Source organism: Mus caroli, unplaced genomic scaffold (assembly GCF_978045245.1).
Source record: "Mus caroli unplaced genomic scaffold, Mus_caroli_1 scaffold_9, whole genome shotgun sequence".
Taxonomy (NCBI): Eukaryota; Metazoa; Chordata; class Mammalia; order Rodentia; family Muridae; genus Mus; species Mus caroli.
Window position 1 is genome coordinate 77,854,495 of NW_028227264.1, and position 17,681 is coordinate 77,872,175.

The window sequence follows — 17,681 nt, forward strand, 5'->3', positions numbered from 1 at the left end:
CAACATATGCAGCTAGAGATATGAGCTCTGGGGGTACTGGATAGTTCATATTGTTCCACCTATTAGGTTGCAGACCCCTGCAGCTCCTTGGGTCCTTTCTCTGGCTTCTCCATTGGGGGACCTGTGATCCAGCTTATAGATGTCTGTGAGCATACACTTCTCTATTTGCCAGGTACTGGCATAGCCTCATATGAGACAGCTATAACAGGGTCCCATCAGCAAAATCTTTATGGCATTGTGCAAAAGTGTGTGGATTTGGTGGCTGATTATGGGATGGATCCCCGGGTGGGGTAGTCTCTGGATAGTCCATCATTTTGTCTTAGCTCCAAACTTTGTCTCTGTAACTCCTTTCATGGGTATTTTGTTGCCTATTCTAAGTAGGAATAAAGTATCCACACTTTGGTCTTCCCTCTTCTTGATTTTCTTGTGTTTCCCAAATTGTATCTTCGGTGTTCTGTGTTTCTGGGCTAATATCCACTTATCAGTGAGTGCATATCTAATTACTTCTTTGGTGATTGGGTTAGCTCACTAAGGATGATATCCTCCAGATACATCCATTTGTCCAAGAATTTCATAAATCCATTGTTTTTAATTGCTGAGCAGTACTCCATTGTGTAAATGTACCACGTTTTCTGTATCCATTCTTCTGTTTTGGGACATCTGGGTTCTTTCCAGGTTCTGATATTATAAATAAAGCTGATATGAACATAGTAGAGCATGTGTTCTTATTGCCAGTTGGAACTTATTCTGGATATATGGCCAGGAGTGTTTTGCTTGAGCTAGCAGTAGAATTATGTCTAATTTTCTGAGGAACCTTCAGACTGTCTTCCAGCGTGGTTGTACAAGCTTGCAATCCCAACAACAATGGAGGAGTGTTCCTCTTTCTCCACATCCTCGCCAGCATCTGCTGTCACCTGAATTTTTGATCTTAGCCATTCTGACTGGTGTGAGGTGGAATCTCAGGGTTGTTTTGATTTGCATTTCTCTTATGATTAAGGATGTTGAACATTTTTTTCAGGTGCTTCTAAGCCATTCGGAATTCCTCAGTTGAGAATTCCTTGTTTAGCTCTGAACCCCATTTTAATGGGTTTATTTGAATTTTTGGAGTCCAGCTTCTTGAGCTCTTTGTATATATTGTATATTAGTCCCCTATCAGATTTAGGATTGGTAAAATCCTTTTCCAATCTATTGGTGGCCTTTCTGTCTTATTGATAGTGTCTTTTGCCTTACAGAAACTTTGCAAATTTATGAGGTGCCATTTGCCAATTCTTGATCCCACAATGCAAGCAACTGCTGGTCTCTTTAGGAATTTTTCCCCTGTGCCCATATCTTTAAGGCTTTTCGCTACTTTAATTTTTTAATTGAATTAAATTAAATTTAATAAAATTGAATTTAATTTTTTAATTTTCCCTACTAAGGATGATATCCTCCATTTGACTGAGGCCATTTGACTAAGAATTTCATAAATCCATTGTTTTTAATTGCTGAGTAGTACTCCATTGTGTAAATTAATTTAACTGTCTCTGGTTTTATGTGGAGGTCTTTGATCCACTTAGACTTGAGCTTTGTACAAGGGGATAAGAATGGATAAATTCACATTCTTCTACGTGAAAACCACCAGTTGTACCAGCACCATTTGTTGAAAATGCTGTCTTTTTTCCACTGGATGGTTTTAGCTCCCTTGTCAAAGATAAAGTGACCATAGCAGTGTGGATTCATTTCTGGGACTTCAATTCTATTCCGTTCATCTACCTGTCTGTCACTGTACCAGTTCCTTGCTGTTTTTATCACAATTGCTCTGTAGTACAGCTTGAGGTCAGGCATGGTGATTCCACCAGAGGTTCTTATACTGTTGACAATAGTTTTTGCTATCCTTGGTTTTTTTATTATTCCAGATGAATTTGCAAATTTCCCTTTCCTTGAAGAATTGAGTTGGAATTTTGATGGGCATTGCATTGAATCTGTAGATTGCTTTCGGCATGATAGCCATTTTTACTATATTAATCCTGCCCATCCATGAGCATGGGAGATCTTTCCATCTTCTGAGATCTTCTTCCATTTCTTTCTTCAGAGACTTGAAGTTCTTATCATACAGATCTTTCACTTCCTTAGTTAGAGTCACACCAAGGTATTTCATATTATTTGTGACTATTATGAAGAGTGTTGTTTCCCTAATTTCTTTCTCAGTCAGTTTATCCATTGATTTATTTGAGTTAATTTTATATCCAGCTACTGCACTGAAGCAGTTTATCAGGTTTAAGAGTGCTCTGATGGAATTTTTTTGGGTCACTTATATATACTATCATATCATCTGCAAATAGTGATATTTTGAGTTCTTCCTTTCCAATTTGTATCCCCATGATCTCCTTTGCTGTCGAATTGCTCTGGCTAGAACTTCAAGTACGATATTGAATAGGTAGGAAGAAAGTGGGCATCCTTGTCTAGTCCCTGATTTTAGTGGGATTGCTTCGAGTTTCTCTCCATTTAGTTTGATGTTGACTACTGGTTGCCTGTATATGGCTTTTATTGTGTTTAGGTATGGAACTTTAATTCCTGATATTTCCATGACTTTTATCATGAAGGGGTGTTGGATTTTGTCAAATGCTTTCTCAGCATCTAAGGAGATGATGATATGGTTTTCTGTCTTTGAGTTTGTTTATATAGTGGAGTATGTTGATGGATTTCAGTATATTAAACCATCACAGCATCCCTGGGATGAAGCCTACTTGGTCATGAGGGATCATAGTATTGATGTGTTCTTGGATTCGGTTTGTGAGGATTTTATTATTTTTGCATCAATATTCATAAGGGAAATTGGTCTAAAGTTTCTTTCTTTGTTGGATCTTTGTGTGGTTTAGGTATCAGAGTAATTATGGCTTCGTAGAATGAATTGGGTAGAGTACTTTCTGTTTCTATTTTGTGGAATAGTTTGAAAAGATTTGGAATTAGGTCTTCTTTGAAGGATTGATAGAACTCTGCACTAAACCGATCTGGTCCTGGGCTTTCCTTTTTTTGGGGGGAGGGGTTTGGGAGACTATTGATGACTGCTGCTATTTCTTTGGGGGAAATGGGACTGTTTAGATAATTAATCTGATCCTAATTTAACTCTGGCACCTGGTATCTGTCTAGGAAGTTGTCCATTTCATCCAGGTTTTCTGGTTTTGTTGAGTATAGCCTTTTGTAGTAGGATCTGATGATGTTTTGAATTTCCTCAGGTTCTGTTGTTATGTCTCCTTTTTCATTTTTTATTTTGTTAATTAGGATACTGTCCCTGTGCCCTCCAGTTAGTCTGTCTAAGGGTGTATCTATCTTGTTGATTTTCTCAAAGAACCAGCTCCTCATTTGGTTGATTCTTTGAATAGTTGTTTTTGTTTCCATTTGGTTGATTTCATCCCTGAGTTTGATTATTTCCTGCTGTCTTCTCCTCTTGGTTGGATTTTATTCCTTTAGTTCTAAAGCTCCTAAGTGTGCTGTCAGTCTTCTAGTGTATGCTCTCTCTAGTTTCTTTTTGGAGGCACTCAGGTCTATGAGGTTTCCTCTTAGGACTACCTTCATTGTGTCCCATAAGTTTGGGTCTGCTGTGGCTTCATTTGCATTAAACTCTAAAAAGTCTTTAATTTCTTTCTTTATTTCATCCTTGGCCAAGGAATCATTGAGTTGTTCAGTTTCCACGTGAATGTTCACTTTCTATTATTTATATTTTTATTGAAGATCAGTCCGTGGTGATCAGATAGGATGCATGGGATAATTTCAATATTTTTGTATCTGTTGAGGCCTGTTTTGTGACCAATTATATGGTCAATTTTGGAGGAGGTACCATGTAGCACTGAATAGAAGGTATATCCTTTTGTTTTAGTATGAAATATTCTGTAGATATCAATTAAATCCATTTGTTTCATAACTTCTGTTTGTGTCCATGGGTCTCTGTTTAGTTTCTGTTTCTAGGATCTGTCCATTGGTGAGAGTGGTGTGTTGAAGTCTCCCACTATTATTGTGTGAGTTGCAATGTGTGCTTTGAGCTTTACTAAAGTGTCTTTAATGAATGTGGCTGCCCTTGCATTTGGAGCATATATATTCAGAATTGAGAGTTTATCTTGGTAGATTTTACCTTTGATGAGTATGAAGTGTCCCTTCTTGTCTTTTTAAATAACTGTGTTGGAAGTCAATTTTATTCGATATAAGAATGTCTACTCCAGCTTTTTTTCTTCGGACCATTTACTTGAAAATTGTTTTCCAGCCTTTCACTCTGAGGTAGTGTCTCTCTTTTTCCCTGAGGTGGTTTTCCTGTAAGCAACAAAATGTTGGGTCCTGTTTGTGTAGCCAGTCTATTACTTAATGTCTTTTAATTGGGGAATTGAGTCCATTGATATTAAGAGAAATTAAAGAAAAGTAATTGTTGCTTCCTCTTATTTTTGTTGTTAAAGTTGGGATTCTGTTCTTCAGGCTGTCTTCTTTTCGGTTTGTTGAAGGATTGCTGTGAGGAGCCGCCCTTGCAATCGCCATTACAAGATGGTGCTGACATCCAGTGTTCTAACTGGTAAACAAGTAGTCTGCACATGTGCTGGTGTGTTTTTCCATTCCTTGTGCCCTGCCTGTCCCGTGGCGTCATCTGAGCTGATGGTGAGCAGCCAATCAGGGCGATGCATGTCTCCAACCGCTCTTCATGGTCTATTTAAGGACCAGGTTTCCTGTGCTCTGAGTCTCCTCCCCAGAAGCTGATCATCTGTCTCTCGAGATGCATTGAAGATTTACTGCAGAAGGATCTGAGTGTCCTGTGTGTGTTCTTGCTGGTGAGACTCTAATAACAGGACATCTGGTGCTGAAACCCAGGAATGCCTTAACATTGCCGGCATTTAGGAGACCCCCCAGAGACAGGGCGGATTCAGAACTCAGGGGAAGGTAAGTTCGGAGAGGTATGTCTGACCATGAGCCTGTTGTCCCTTTTGACTTTGGTCTCAATCTAGAAGCTCCATGGGACGGGTGGGTAGAAGCTTTGGTTTTTGTAACCCTTGTGCTTTTCTTCTTTCTCCTGGTGTCTTATTGTGTTCATCATGGTTGGTGTTAACTTTGAGGTGCGGTCAGTCTGACGTAGATAAGCGGCAGCACCGTCAAGCTCTGTCAGTCTCTCGTACATAAGGGAGCAGAGCGTGGCATTTTGCTTCCACTTCTGCTTCAGCGTGCCTTAAGTCGGAAGGCGTAGATCAGCCGCAGGCACAATGGGATCATTGCAGTCAGTTGTAAATGCACTGCAAGTTGTTCTTAAGCAGCGAGACCTCAAGATTGCCACACATACTCTACAAAATTTTGTCAAAGAGATTGATCGTGTTGCCCCATGGTATGCTTGTTCGGGTTCCCTGACCATAGCCTCATGGAATAAACTGGGAAGAGACCTAGATAAAAATTTGAGGAAGGAGACTTGCGCCTAGGTACTAAGGCAATTTGGAAGTTAATACAGAATTGCTTAGAAGATGAGACCTGCCGACCTGTGGTGGTTGAGGGACAAGAGACTTTAGAAGAGGTTCAGGACAGCATGTCAGAAACCGAACGAAGCGAGAGATTACGAGCTCGTAAAAAGAAAGTCATGTCTAAGAAAAAAGGCCCTCCCCGGAAGTTAGAAAAGGGGGGAGTTAAAAAGGGGAAGGTGAAAATGCACCCCCTACAGGTAAACTTAATAAAATTTACCCCACCCAAGATTTAGAAGCCCTAGAGCTTGATAGCTCAGATCCTGATGATTTAGACCCTAGTGAAGAGGCAGAATTAGAAGAAGAAGCAGCAAAATATGAAGAGGAAAGGTATGGCCTTGATCAAGGGGTTCAGCAAAAAAATAATAAAAGGGGTGGCATACAGCCGTCACCCAAGCCCTCAGCGCCTCCACCATATGAATCAAGATATGGTGCTAATTCCTTTCTGCCTCAGGAGGAATTAAAAAAGTTTCAGATGGCTTTTCCAGTCTTCGATGCTGGAGACGGGACAGGACGCATACATGCCCCTGTAGAATACCAACAAATTAAGGAACTTGCCGAATCTGTCCGTAATTATGGAGTGTCTTAGTCAGGGTTTCTATTCCTGCACAAACTTCATGACCAAGAAGCAAGTTGGGGAGGAAAGGGTTTATTCGGCTTACACTTCCATACTGCTGTTTATCACCAAAGGAAGTCAGGACTGGAACTCAAGCAGGTCAGAAAGCAGGAGCTGATGCAGAGGTCATGGAGGGATGTTCTTTACTGGCTTGCCTCCCCTGGCTTGTTCAGCCTGCTCTCTAATAAAACTAAGACTACCAGCCCAGAGATGGTCCCACCCACAAGGGGCCTTTCCCCCTTGATCACCAATTGAGAAAATGCCTTACAGTTGGATCTCATGGAGGCATTTCCCCAACTGAAGCTCCTTTCTCTGTGATAACTCCAGCTGTATCAAGTTGACACAAAACTAGCCAGTAAAATTGACCCCTTGTCAATTTGACACACAAACACATCACTAGTAAGCCTCAACCCTTACATTCTTATTCATCCCCAAGGTCTAAATAACTTTAAATGTCCCACAGTCTTTACATATTCTTAAATTTTCAATCTCTTTTAAAATCCAAAGTCTTTTTACAATTAAAAGTCTCTTAACTGTGGGCTCCACTAAAAGAGTTTCTTCCTTCAAGAGGAAAAATATCAGGGTACAGTCACAATCAAAAGCAAAACTCAATCTCCAACCATCCAATGTCTGGGATCCAACTCACTATATTCTGGGCTCCTCCAAGGGCTTGGGTCACTTCTCCAGCCATGCCCTTTGTAGCACACATGTCGTCCTCTAGGCTCCAGATGCCTGTACTCCACTGCTGCTGCTCTTGGTGGTCATCTCATGGTACTGGCATCTCCAAAACACTGCATGACTCCTTCAGTCCTGGGATGTCAATTGCAACTCAGGCTGCACCTTCACCAATGGCCTCTCACAGTGCTAAGTCTCAGCTGCACTTTATGACCCCTTCATGCCTTCAAAACCAGTACCACCTTGGGTGACCCTTACACATTACCAAGTCCCACTGCAGCAGGAGTACAACCTTGGCTATCTCTGGAACACAGCCTCTTTGTGCTTTCAGAAAACACTTCCCAGAAGATGTCACCTCAACGATGCTGGTCTCTTCTTAATCACCACTAATTTCTTAGCTCCAGCTAACCAGCATCAATAGTTCCAGTAATGCAAAGTTTTTGCTTTAGTAGTTCTGGTATCTTGTTTATAACAGCTGATTCTTCAGCCCCAGCTAACCAGAACTACAGAATCTTCAAACTCCAAAATATCAATGGCCCTGAAAAGAGTCTTTAATTTTCCTTCTGAAATTTCACAAGCCAGACCTCCATCTTCTGCACTGTTCTCAACATTATCTTCTAAGCTCCTACACAACAACTGACAGAGCTCTTAACAACGAATGGATCTTCAAGCCCAAAGTTCCAAAGTCCTTCCACAGTCCTCCCCAAAACATGGTCAGGTTGTCACAGGAATACCCCACTCTGCTGGTAACAATCTGTCGTAGTCAGGGTTTCTATTCCTGCACAAACTTCATGACCAAGAAGCAAGTTGGGGAGGAAAGGGTTTATTCTGCTTACACTTCCATACTGCTGTTTATCACCAAAGGAAGTCAGGACTTGAACTCAAGCAGGTCAGAAAGCAGGAGCTGATGCAGAGGTCATGGAGGGATGTTCTTTACTGGCTTGCCTCACCTGGCTTGCTCAGCCTACTCTCTTATAGAACCCAAGACTACCAGCCCAGGGATGGTCCTACCCACAAGGGGCCTTTCCCCCTTGATCACCAATTGAGAAAATGCCTTACGGTTGGATCTCATGGAGGCATTTCCCCAACTGAAGCTCCTTTCTCTGTGATAACTCCAGCTGTATCAAGTTGACACAAAACTAGCCAGTACATGGAGTCAATGCCAACTTCACCTTAGTACAGGTCGAGAGATTTGCCAATACAGCAATGACTCCAGCAGACTGGCAAATGAAAGTTAAGGCCACTCTACCTAATATGGGACAATATATGGAGTGGAAAGCCGCGTGGTATGATGCTGTCCAGAATCAGGCAAGAATTAATGCTGTGGCAGAAGATGATAATCAGAGGCTATGGACTTTTGAATTGCTAACAGGCCAAGGACAGTTTGCTGCCAATCAGACTAACTATCATTGGGGAGCATATGCTCAGATATCAGCGGCTGCCATTAAGGCTTGGAAAGCTCTTACAAGAAAGGAAAAGCTGGAGGCCACCTTACAAAGATTATCCAGGGCCCCCAGGAGCCGTTCTTAGATTTTGTAGCGAGAATGACTGAGGCCACAGGGAGGGTTTTTGGAGACCCTGAACAGGCCATGCCGTTAATTGAACAGCTTGTATATGAGCAGGCCACACAGGAATGCAGGACTGCAATCTCGCCAAGAAAAAACAAGGGATTGCAAGATTGGCTTAGGGTATGTAGAGAACTGGGAGGCCCACTTACCAATGCAGGGCTGGCAGCAGCCATATTACAATCACAAAAGCGCCCTTCTACCAGCAAACAAAGAGCTTGCTTTAACTGTGGAAAAATAGGCTACCTAAAGAAAGACTGCCCCCTCCCAGAGCGGGCCCGAGTGGCTACTTTTTGATCTCGTTGTGGAAAGGGTTATCACAAAGCTAGTGAGTGCCGCTCTGTTCACGATGTAAAGGGGAGGCTTTTGCCCCCAATCAATGAATCTGACAACCGCCTACCAAAAAACGGGGTTGTGGGCCCCAGATCCCAGGGCCCTCACAAATATGGGAATCGATTTGTCAAAACCCAGAGCAACTTAGAGGAAATGAACCCCGAGGAGTCGCAGGAGTGGACCTGTGTGCCACCACCTACTTCCTACTCATGCCCCAAATGAATGTCCAGCCTATCCCAGTTGAGGCCCCGGAACACTTACCTTCAGGAACGCCCTGATAATAGGGCGGGGATCGCTGACTATGCAAGGACTTATAGTTTATCCTGGAATAGTAGATCATCACCATTTACAAGAAATCCAGGTCCTTTGTTCCTGCCCTCAAGGAATTTTCTCCATTACATCGGGAGATAGAATTGCACAAATGATCCTGTTGCCCACAGGGAGAGAGGAAAGAACACAAACACATGGACGCAATCGTATGGGCTCTTCTGGCCAAGACGCAGCATACCTAATTATGCCACTAAACAATAGACCCACGCTGCATTTAACAATCAATGGTAAGGGTTTTCAGGGAATTATGGATACAGCGGCCGATAAGAGCATCATCTCCTCACATTGGTGGCCCCGGGCCTGGCCAGTAGATAAATCTTCCCACTCACTACAGGGCCTAGGGTATCAATCATGTTCTACAATCAGTTCTACACAATTGGAGTGGCAGACTACAGAGGGGCAGAGGGGACTATTTACCCCTTATGTCCTTCCATTGCCAGTCAATCTTTGGGGGAGAGATGTTCTTTCAGAAATGGGCCTGACCTTAACAAATGAGTATTCTAAACAAGCTGTTAAAATCATGAGTAAAATGGGTTACAAGAAAGGAAAGAGATTAGGGAAAGGAGAGCAGGGTAGACTTGAACCTATCCCTCAAGAAGGTAATAATGGGAGACAAGGCCTGGGTTTTTTCTAGGGGTCGTTGGGGGCTCTATGTCCATACCATGGCTTACAGAGGAAGTTGTATTGGTTCCTCAATGGCCTCTCTCCTCTGAAAAATTAGAAGCAGCCACAAAACTGGTCTCTGAACAGCTACACTTGGGTCATTTAGAGCCCTCTATCTCACCCTGAAATATACCTATTTTCGTAATTAAGAAAAAATCTGGCAAATGACACTTATTACACGATCTTAGAGCAATTAATGCACAAATGCGCCTGTTTGGGTCAGTTCAGCAAGGGCTTCCATTGCTTTCTGCCCTACCCAAAAATTGGGAAATTATAATTATAGATATTAATGATTGTTTTTTCTCTATACCTTTATGCCCTCAAGATAGGCAAGGATTTGCATTTACCATCCCAGCCATTAATCATTTAGAGCCTGATCAAAAATACCAATGGAAGGTCTTACCTCAGGGGATGGCAAACAGCCCACCATGTGTCAACTGTATGTGCAATTGGCACTTAAGTCACTTAGAAATCATTTTCCATCATTACTTGTGATACTTTACATGGATGACATTTTGATTTGCCATAAAAATTTACAGTTATTGCAAGATGCATACCCTATATTAATAAAAACATTAGGGCAATGGGGATTGCAGGTGGCCACCGAAAAGGTGCAAGTTGCTCGAATAGGAGCATTCCTAGGGTCGCTCATTTATCCTGACAAAATTGTTCCTCAAAAATTAGAGATCCACAGAGATCATTTACATACCTTGAATGACTTTCAAAAATTATTGGGAGATATAAATTGGCTGAGACCATTTTTAAAGATTTCCTCAGCTGAGTTAAAACCTTTATTTGATATTCTGGAAGGGGATTCTCATATCTCCTCCCCTAGGACTCTTACTTCTGCTGCTAATCAGGCCTTGCAAAAGGTAGAGAATGCCTTGCAAAAGGCTCAATTACAGCACATTGATGAGTCACAGCCTTTTGATTTGTGTGTCTTTAAGACAGCCCAGTTGTGTGGCAAAATGGACCCTTGTTATGGGTTCATCCAAATGCATCTCCTGCTAAAATAATAGATTGGTATCCTAATGCAATTGCGCAGCTTGTGCTTCGAGGGATAAAAGCAGCTATTACCCATTTTGGACGAGACCCTAATTTCTTAATTGTGCCTTATACTGCTGCACAAGTTCAAACCTTGGCAGCTACATCTAATGATTGGGCAGTATTAGTCACCTCCTTTTCAGGGCAGATTGATAATCATTATCCAAAACATCCAATCTTACAGTTTGCCCTGAATCGGGCTATAGTGTTCCCACAAGTAACAACTAAGGACCCACTTAAAGATGGGATTATAGTATATACTGATGGATCAAAAACTGGTATAGGTGCTTATGTGGTTGATAACAAGGTGGTATCAAAACAATATAATCAAACCTCACCTCAAATTGTAGAATGTCTAGTGGTACTGGAGGTTCTTAAAACCTTTCCAGGGCTGCTTAACATTGTATCAGATTCTGCCTATGTAGTTAATGTAGTTAACCTTCTTGAGACAGCTGGAATAATAAAACCTTCCAGCAGGGTTGTCAATATTTTCCAACAAATACAATCTGTATTATTAAATAGAAGATTCCCTGTTTATATTACTCATGTCAGAGCACATTTGGGTCTTTGGGAAATGATTTGGCGGATAAAACCACTAAGGTTGTGGCTGTTGCTCTGTCCTCCCAGACAGAAGCTGCAAAAGAATTTCATAAGTGCTTTCATGTGACGGCTGAGACTTTACGTCGCCGCTTCTCATTAACTAGAAAAGAGGCTAGAGAAATTGTTACTCAATGCCAAAATTGCTGTGAATTCTTACCTGCCCCACATGTGGGGATAAACCCACATGGCATAAGACCATTACAGGTCTGGCAAATGGATGTTACTCATATCTCTTCCTTCGGAAGACTTCAGTATTTACATGTTTCTATTGATACCTGCTCTGGTATCATATTTGCTACACCACTTACAGGAGAGGAGGCCTCACATGTAATTCAACATTGCCTCGAGGCATGGAGTGCTTGGGGACAACCTAAACTCCTTAAGACAGACAATGGACCAGCCTATACTTCTCAAAAATTTCAACAGCTTTGCCATCAGATGAATGTGACTCATCTGACCGGTCTTCCATACAACCCTCAAGGACAGGGAATTGTAGAACGTGCCCATCACACTCTCAAGTCCTATTTAATTAAACAAAAGGGGGGAGTCGAGAAGGCTCTACCCTCAGTACCAAGAGTAGCTATTTCCATGGCACTCTTCAATCTTAATTTTTAAAATCTTGATTCCCAAGGCCATACTGTGGCTGAACGTCACTGTTCAGAACCTGATAGGCACAAGGAAATGGCAAAGTGGAAAGATGTCTTGACAGGAAAATGGAGAGGCCCGGATCCTATTTTAATAAGACCCAGGGGAGCTATATGTGTTTTTCCACAGGAGGAGGATAATCCCTTTTGGATTCCGGAGTGCCTCACTTGAAGGATCCAGCTCTAGGACAATGAGTCACAAGAACAAGATCCCAAGACACCGATGGATCATACTCCTCATGCTGGGGATTCTGGTTCCTAGTATATCGGGAGAGTTAAGATGGGGAATTATGTCAATTTTCCCCCTTCCTATGCCAGTTATGCATAACGCACAAATATTTCCACGCTTTTTACTACAGATAAAGAGCTGGGACTTCCCTATTTGCTATGCCCCGGTCAAGTCAACTGGACAAGCCGAGAGGCTTAAAAGTCACTCATGAGGCAAAAGAGTTTCAAAGAAGCTCTCCTCCTGGAGTCTAGCGTTCCCTACCCATACAGTAATTTTTCATTCCCGTGTTCCATTCCCGCATTAGTCTAGTGTATGGATCCACGTGCTCTCTTTCAGTATTTTCCTATTATAAGTGATTTTTTAAAATTGAATTCTGACATGGCTTAAGCTTTCCACCAGTGTTCCAACAGTCCTAGAAATGTCCTTGAGCAAGATCATGGGCTTAGAATTCAGCAATATTGTAAAAGCTAAGTCACTCCCTTACACAGGAATTTACCATCACTAAGGAAGAAGGAAGTTTCAGACCAAAGGAGAAACCAGAATAGATACTATAGCAGAGTCACACCCATACACACGTACTTACAATGGCCTAAGGGGAAGGTGGACTATACAAGAGACTAAAATAGGAACTATGGCAAGGGCACAAAGCCCTTGACCCTGGCTTCTAAGATTAATGAATCTTATGTGGAGCTCCTTTTGATCCCAGCTGTTATCAATGAATTCTATCCCAGGTGGTTCCCGTTAGACCTTTTGTGTTTGCATTCCTCTGTTTTATGTAAGATTCCGGTTAACTCAATTGTACCTTGCGAATATGTCACCCAACTTCCTTATTGTCCTCTGCATAAAAACTCTGATGCTCAAGTTGCAAAATTACACTCAGATTCCACACAAACTCTCCTGTGTGTGTCTGTTTGTCGCTCATCGACACTTTGCCCACCCACGTCGAGAGACCCCGTTCCACGCAGACACAGGGACCCAGAGGGTCTGTGGCACCTATTTACCCTTAGATTAACAGATTCAGGCTTTACAAGAAAATAGAACCTTCTTCCTACAGGGAAGCCTGTGCTTTGTGCTGATTTCTTCATTACAAGATAAGAGTCAATGCATATCCTTGTATCCAGTCAGCAGCCTGGTTAAAGAAGGCCTCTTGGGACAAAATGACTGAGATAAAGTCTGATGCCATAGTTATAAGAGGATGGTGGCCCACCTGAAAATCTGGAATTAAGCTGCCTCCACAACCAAGAATGGCACCCTTTTGCAAGGAAGGGTCCATGGAAGATTTAATGCTGCCTTGGACAGGCTGCCAAGCTAAAAAATATACTTGGGCAGTAGAGAAATAGTTTTCCTTTTCCCCATATATTAGTGTAGAGTTTAATGATACTTTTGCTGGATATGATTTTACTACTATGGACCCCTTCCGAGCTAATACTAACCCTTTTTATCAGTGGTTGCTTTGTGGGGTTAATGGAAGCTGTACTGATCTCTCCCCCATGGCAATGATTGGAGGAGGATCTAGTGAGAAAGGAGAAATGACCTTTGAATGGAAAGGTACCTTACGGACCAGCCGGTATGAAAAACAGAGCTCAAATAATTTTAAATGGATTACCTCCAATGTTAAATATAAAAAACATAAAGAGGTAAATTATACCGCCACCCCAGTGTGTGTATGGCCCCCATTTTTGTGGGTGGTAAGTAACAAAAGCTTAATTCAGAATTAGTTATAGATAGATTGCTCACAAGAAAAATGTTTTTATGCCCTATGCTGGGATGCTAATAAATATCCTTTTGCTTTGGTTACCCGCATGCCTAGATTTGTCCCTGTTCCTGTAGGTGCCCCTAATAGCTTGAGTTTGTTTCGAGAGAAAAGAGATTTTGGTATTTCTGCTATCATAGTTGGATTGGTGGCCACAGCAGTGGTTGCAGCCTCTGTCATGGCCTCGGCACTCGCTCTATCTACTACTGTTCAAACAACACAAACTATTAACGAGCTTTCTATGACGGTCACAACGGCCTTAGATAAACAAGCCACATCCAACTCGCAGATAAAGGGAGGATTGATGCTGATAAATCAGCGCATCAACCTAGTCCAAGAGCAGGTGGATATTCTTTGGCAGTTGGCTCAATTGGGTTGTGAATACAAGATGCCTGGCCTTTGTGTTACTTCTGTTCAGTTTGAAAATTTTACAAGAGCAGCAAATTTGTCAAAAACTTTGTCCTGTTATATGTTATAGAATTAGACCATGGAATTTGAACAAATGCTTCGAGAGTTGAGAGTTGCTATCCTACAAGTGAATTCTACGCATCTCGACCTTTTGCTGACGAAGGGCTTCTCCACCTGGATTTCCTCTGCATTTTCCTACTTTAAGGAGTGGGTGGGGGTAGGCTTGTTTGCTGTGATCCTATGTGGCAGAGCATTGCTTTTGCTCTGGATGGTCTGTAAATTTAAAGCCCAAACAAAAAAGGACAAGATGGTGATAACCCAAGCACTTGCAGCATTAGAACATGGTGCCTCCCCTGATATATGGCTATCTATGCTTAAACAATAGGTCACTGGCTGCTCAGCTCTTGCACCCCACAAAGCTAGTCTCATTGCATGGGATAGAGTGAGTGTGCTTCAGCAGCTCGGGAGAGTTGCACGGCTAAGCACTGCAGTAGAAAGGCTCTGCGGCATAAGAAAAGCCTATTCTAGGGAGACATGTCCTCTTATATGAAGGTTGAGTGTCCAAGTGTCCTTCCCCCAGGAAAAACGACATGGGACCAGACCAAGACCCCTCCGGGTGACGAGCCTGGGAAGAGGTTTTGTGTAAGGCCCCTAATTTTGCACACTGGGGATTTGACCTCTATCTCCACTCTCCAGAAATATGGGTGGCCTATTGCTCTTAAATAAAAGAAAAGGGGGAGATGTGAGGAGCCTCCCTTGCAATCGCCATTACAAGATGGCGCTGACATCCAGTGTTCTAACTGGTAAACAAGTAGTCTGCGCATGTGCTGGGGTATTTTTCCAATCCTTGTGCCCTGCCTGTCCCATGGTGTCATCTGGGCTGATGGTGAGCAGCAAATCAGGGCAATGCACGTCTCCAACCGCACTTCATGGTCTATTTAAGGACCGGGTTTCCTGTGCTCTGGGTCTCCTCCCCAGAAGCTGATCATCTGTCTCTCAAGATGCATTAAAGCTTTACTGCAGAAGGATTCAAGTGTCCTGTGTGTGTTCTTGCTGGCTAGACTCCAATAACGGGACAGATTGCTTTCTTGCTTTTTCTAGGGTGTAGTTTATAAACTTGTGTTGAGGTTTCCCCTTTATATCCTTTGAAGGGCTGGATTTTTACAAAGATATTGTGTGAATTTGGTTTTATCATGGAATACTTTGGTTTCTCCATCTATGGCAATTGAGAGTTTTGTTGGGTATAGTAGCCTGGCCTGGCATTTGTGTTCTCTTAGGGTATGCATAACATCTGTCCAAGATCTTCTAGCTTTCATAGTCTCTGGTGAGAAGTCTGGTGTAATTCTAATAGGCCTTCCTTTATATATTACTTGACCTCTTTCCCTTGCTGCTTTTAATATTCTATATTTAGTGCATTTGTTGTTCCGATTATTATGTGTTGGAGGAATTTCTTTTCTGGTCCAGTCTATTTGGAGTTCTGTAGGATTCTTGTATGTTCATGGGCATCTCTATCTTTAGATTTGGGAAGTTTTCTTCTCTAATTTTATTGAAAATATTTGCTGGCCCTTTAACTTGAGAATATTCATTCTCACCTACTCCTATTATCCATAGGTTTTGTCTTCTCATTGTGTCCTGGATTTCCTGGATGTTTTGAGTTAGGATCTTTTTGCATTTTACATTTTCTTTGATTGTTCTGCCCATGTTCTCTATGGAATATTCTGCAGCTAAGATTCTCTCTTCCATCTGATGTATTCTGTTGCTGATGCTTGCATCTGTGTTTCCAGATTTCTTTCCTAGGGATTCTAACTCCAGTGTTGTCTCACTTTGGGTTTTCTTTATTGTGTCTACTTCCCTTTCTAGATCTAGTATTGTTTTGTTCATTTCCATTACCTGTTTGGATGTGTTTTTCTGTTTTTCTTTAAGGACTTCTACCTGTTTGGTTGTATTTTCCTGTTTTTCTTTAAGGACTTGTAACTCTTTAGCAGTGTTTTCTTGTATTTCTTTAAGTGAGTTATTAAAGTCTTTCTTGATGTCTTCTACCATCATCATGAGATATGCTTTTAAATCCAGGTCTAGATTTTTGGGTGTGCTGAGGTGGGAGTGCTAGGTTCTGATGATGGTGAATGGCCTAGGTTTCTGTTAGTAAGATTCTTATGTTTACCTTTCGACATCTGGTAATCCATGGAGTTAGTTGTTATAGTTGTCTCTGGTTAGAGCTTGTTCCTCTCATGATTCTGATAGCCTCTATCAGCAGACCTGGGAGACTAGCCCTCTCCTGAGTTTCAGTGGTTAGAGCAGGCAAGCTCTCCTCTTGCAGGGAAGGTGCACAGATATCTGGCAGAAGATGAAGGCCTAAAACAGGACTTGTCCCAGAATCTGTGTAGCTTCTGTAGTCCACACTCTCACCTGAGCAGACTAGTCTCGGTGGGATCTGGGAACCAAGATGGCTCCACCAGGTGCTCTGGCAAGGCCCTTCCAGGCAGGGTGGACACCTCTCCTCTGGCAGGGAAGGTGCCCGTATGTCTGGAGCCCAAAAAGCTGTCTGCCTCAGAAGCTCTGTGGCTTCCTCCTGTCCCAGAAGCTGTTAGCTTCTGTAGTCCACACTTTCACCTCCACAGACTAGTCTCAGAGGGATCTGGGAACCAAGATGGCTCCCCCAGATGCTTTGGCAAAGGAGTCCCGGGCAGGGAAGACACCTCTTCTCTGGCAGGGAAGGTTCCCGGATGACTGGAGCCCAAAACGGGTCTGCCTCAGAAGTTCTGTGGCTTCTGCCTGTCCCAGAAGCTGTTAACTTCTGTAGTCCACACTCTCAACTGTGCAGACTAGTCTTGGCAGGATCTGGGAACCAAGATGGTTCTAATAAAGTTTTTCTTCATGTCCTCTATCAGCATCAAGAGATATGAATTTAAATCTGAGTCTTGCATTTCGGGTGTGTTGGAGTATCCAGGACTGCTGAGGTGGGAGTGCTAGGTTCTGATGATGATGAGTTGTCTTGGTTTCTGTTAGGAAGATTCTTATGTTTACCTTTTGCCATCTGGTAATCTCTGGAGTTAGTTGTTATAGTTGTCTCTGGTTGGACTTGTTCTTCCTGTGATTCTGTTAACCTCTGTGGGCAGACATGGGAGTGTAGCTCTCTCCTGAGTTTCTGTGATCAGAGTACTCTCTGCAGGAAAGCTTCCTCTTGCAGGGAAGGTGCACAGGTATCTGCCGTTCGGACCTGCCTCCTGGCTGAAGATGAAGGCCCAAACCTGGGCCTGTGCCAGAAGCTGTGTCACTTCTGCCTGTCCCAGAAGCTGTGTAGCTTCTGTAGTCCTCACTCTCACCTGCACAGACTAGTCATTGAGGGAACCTGGATCCAA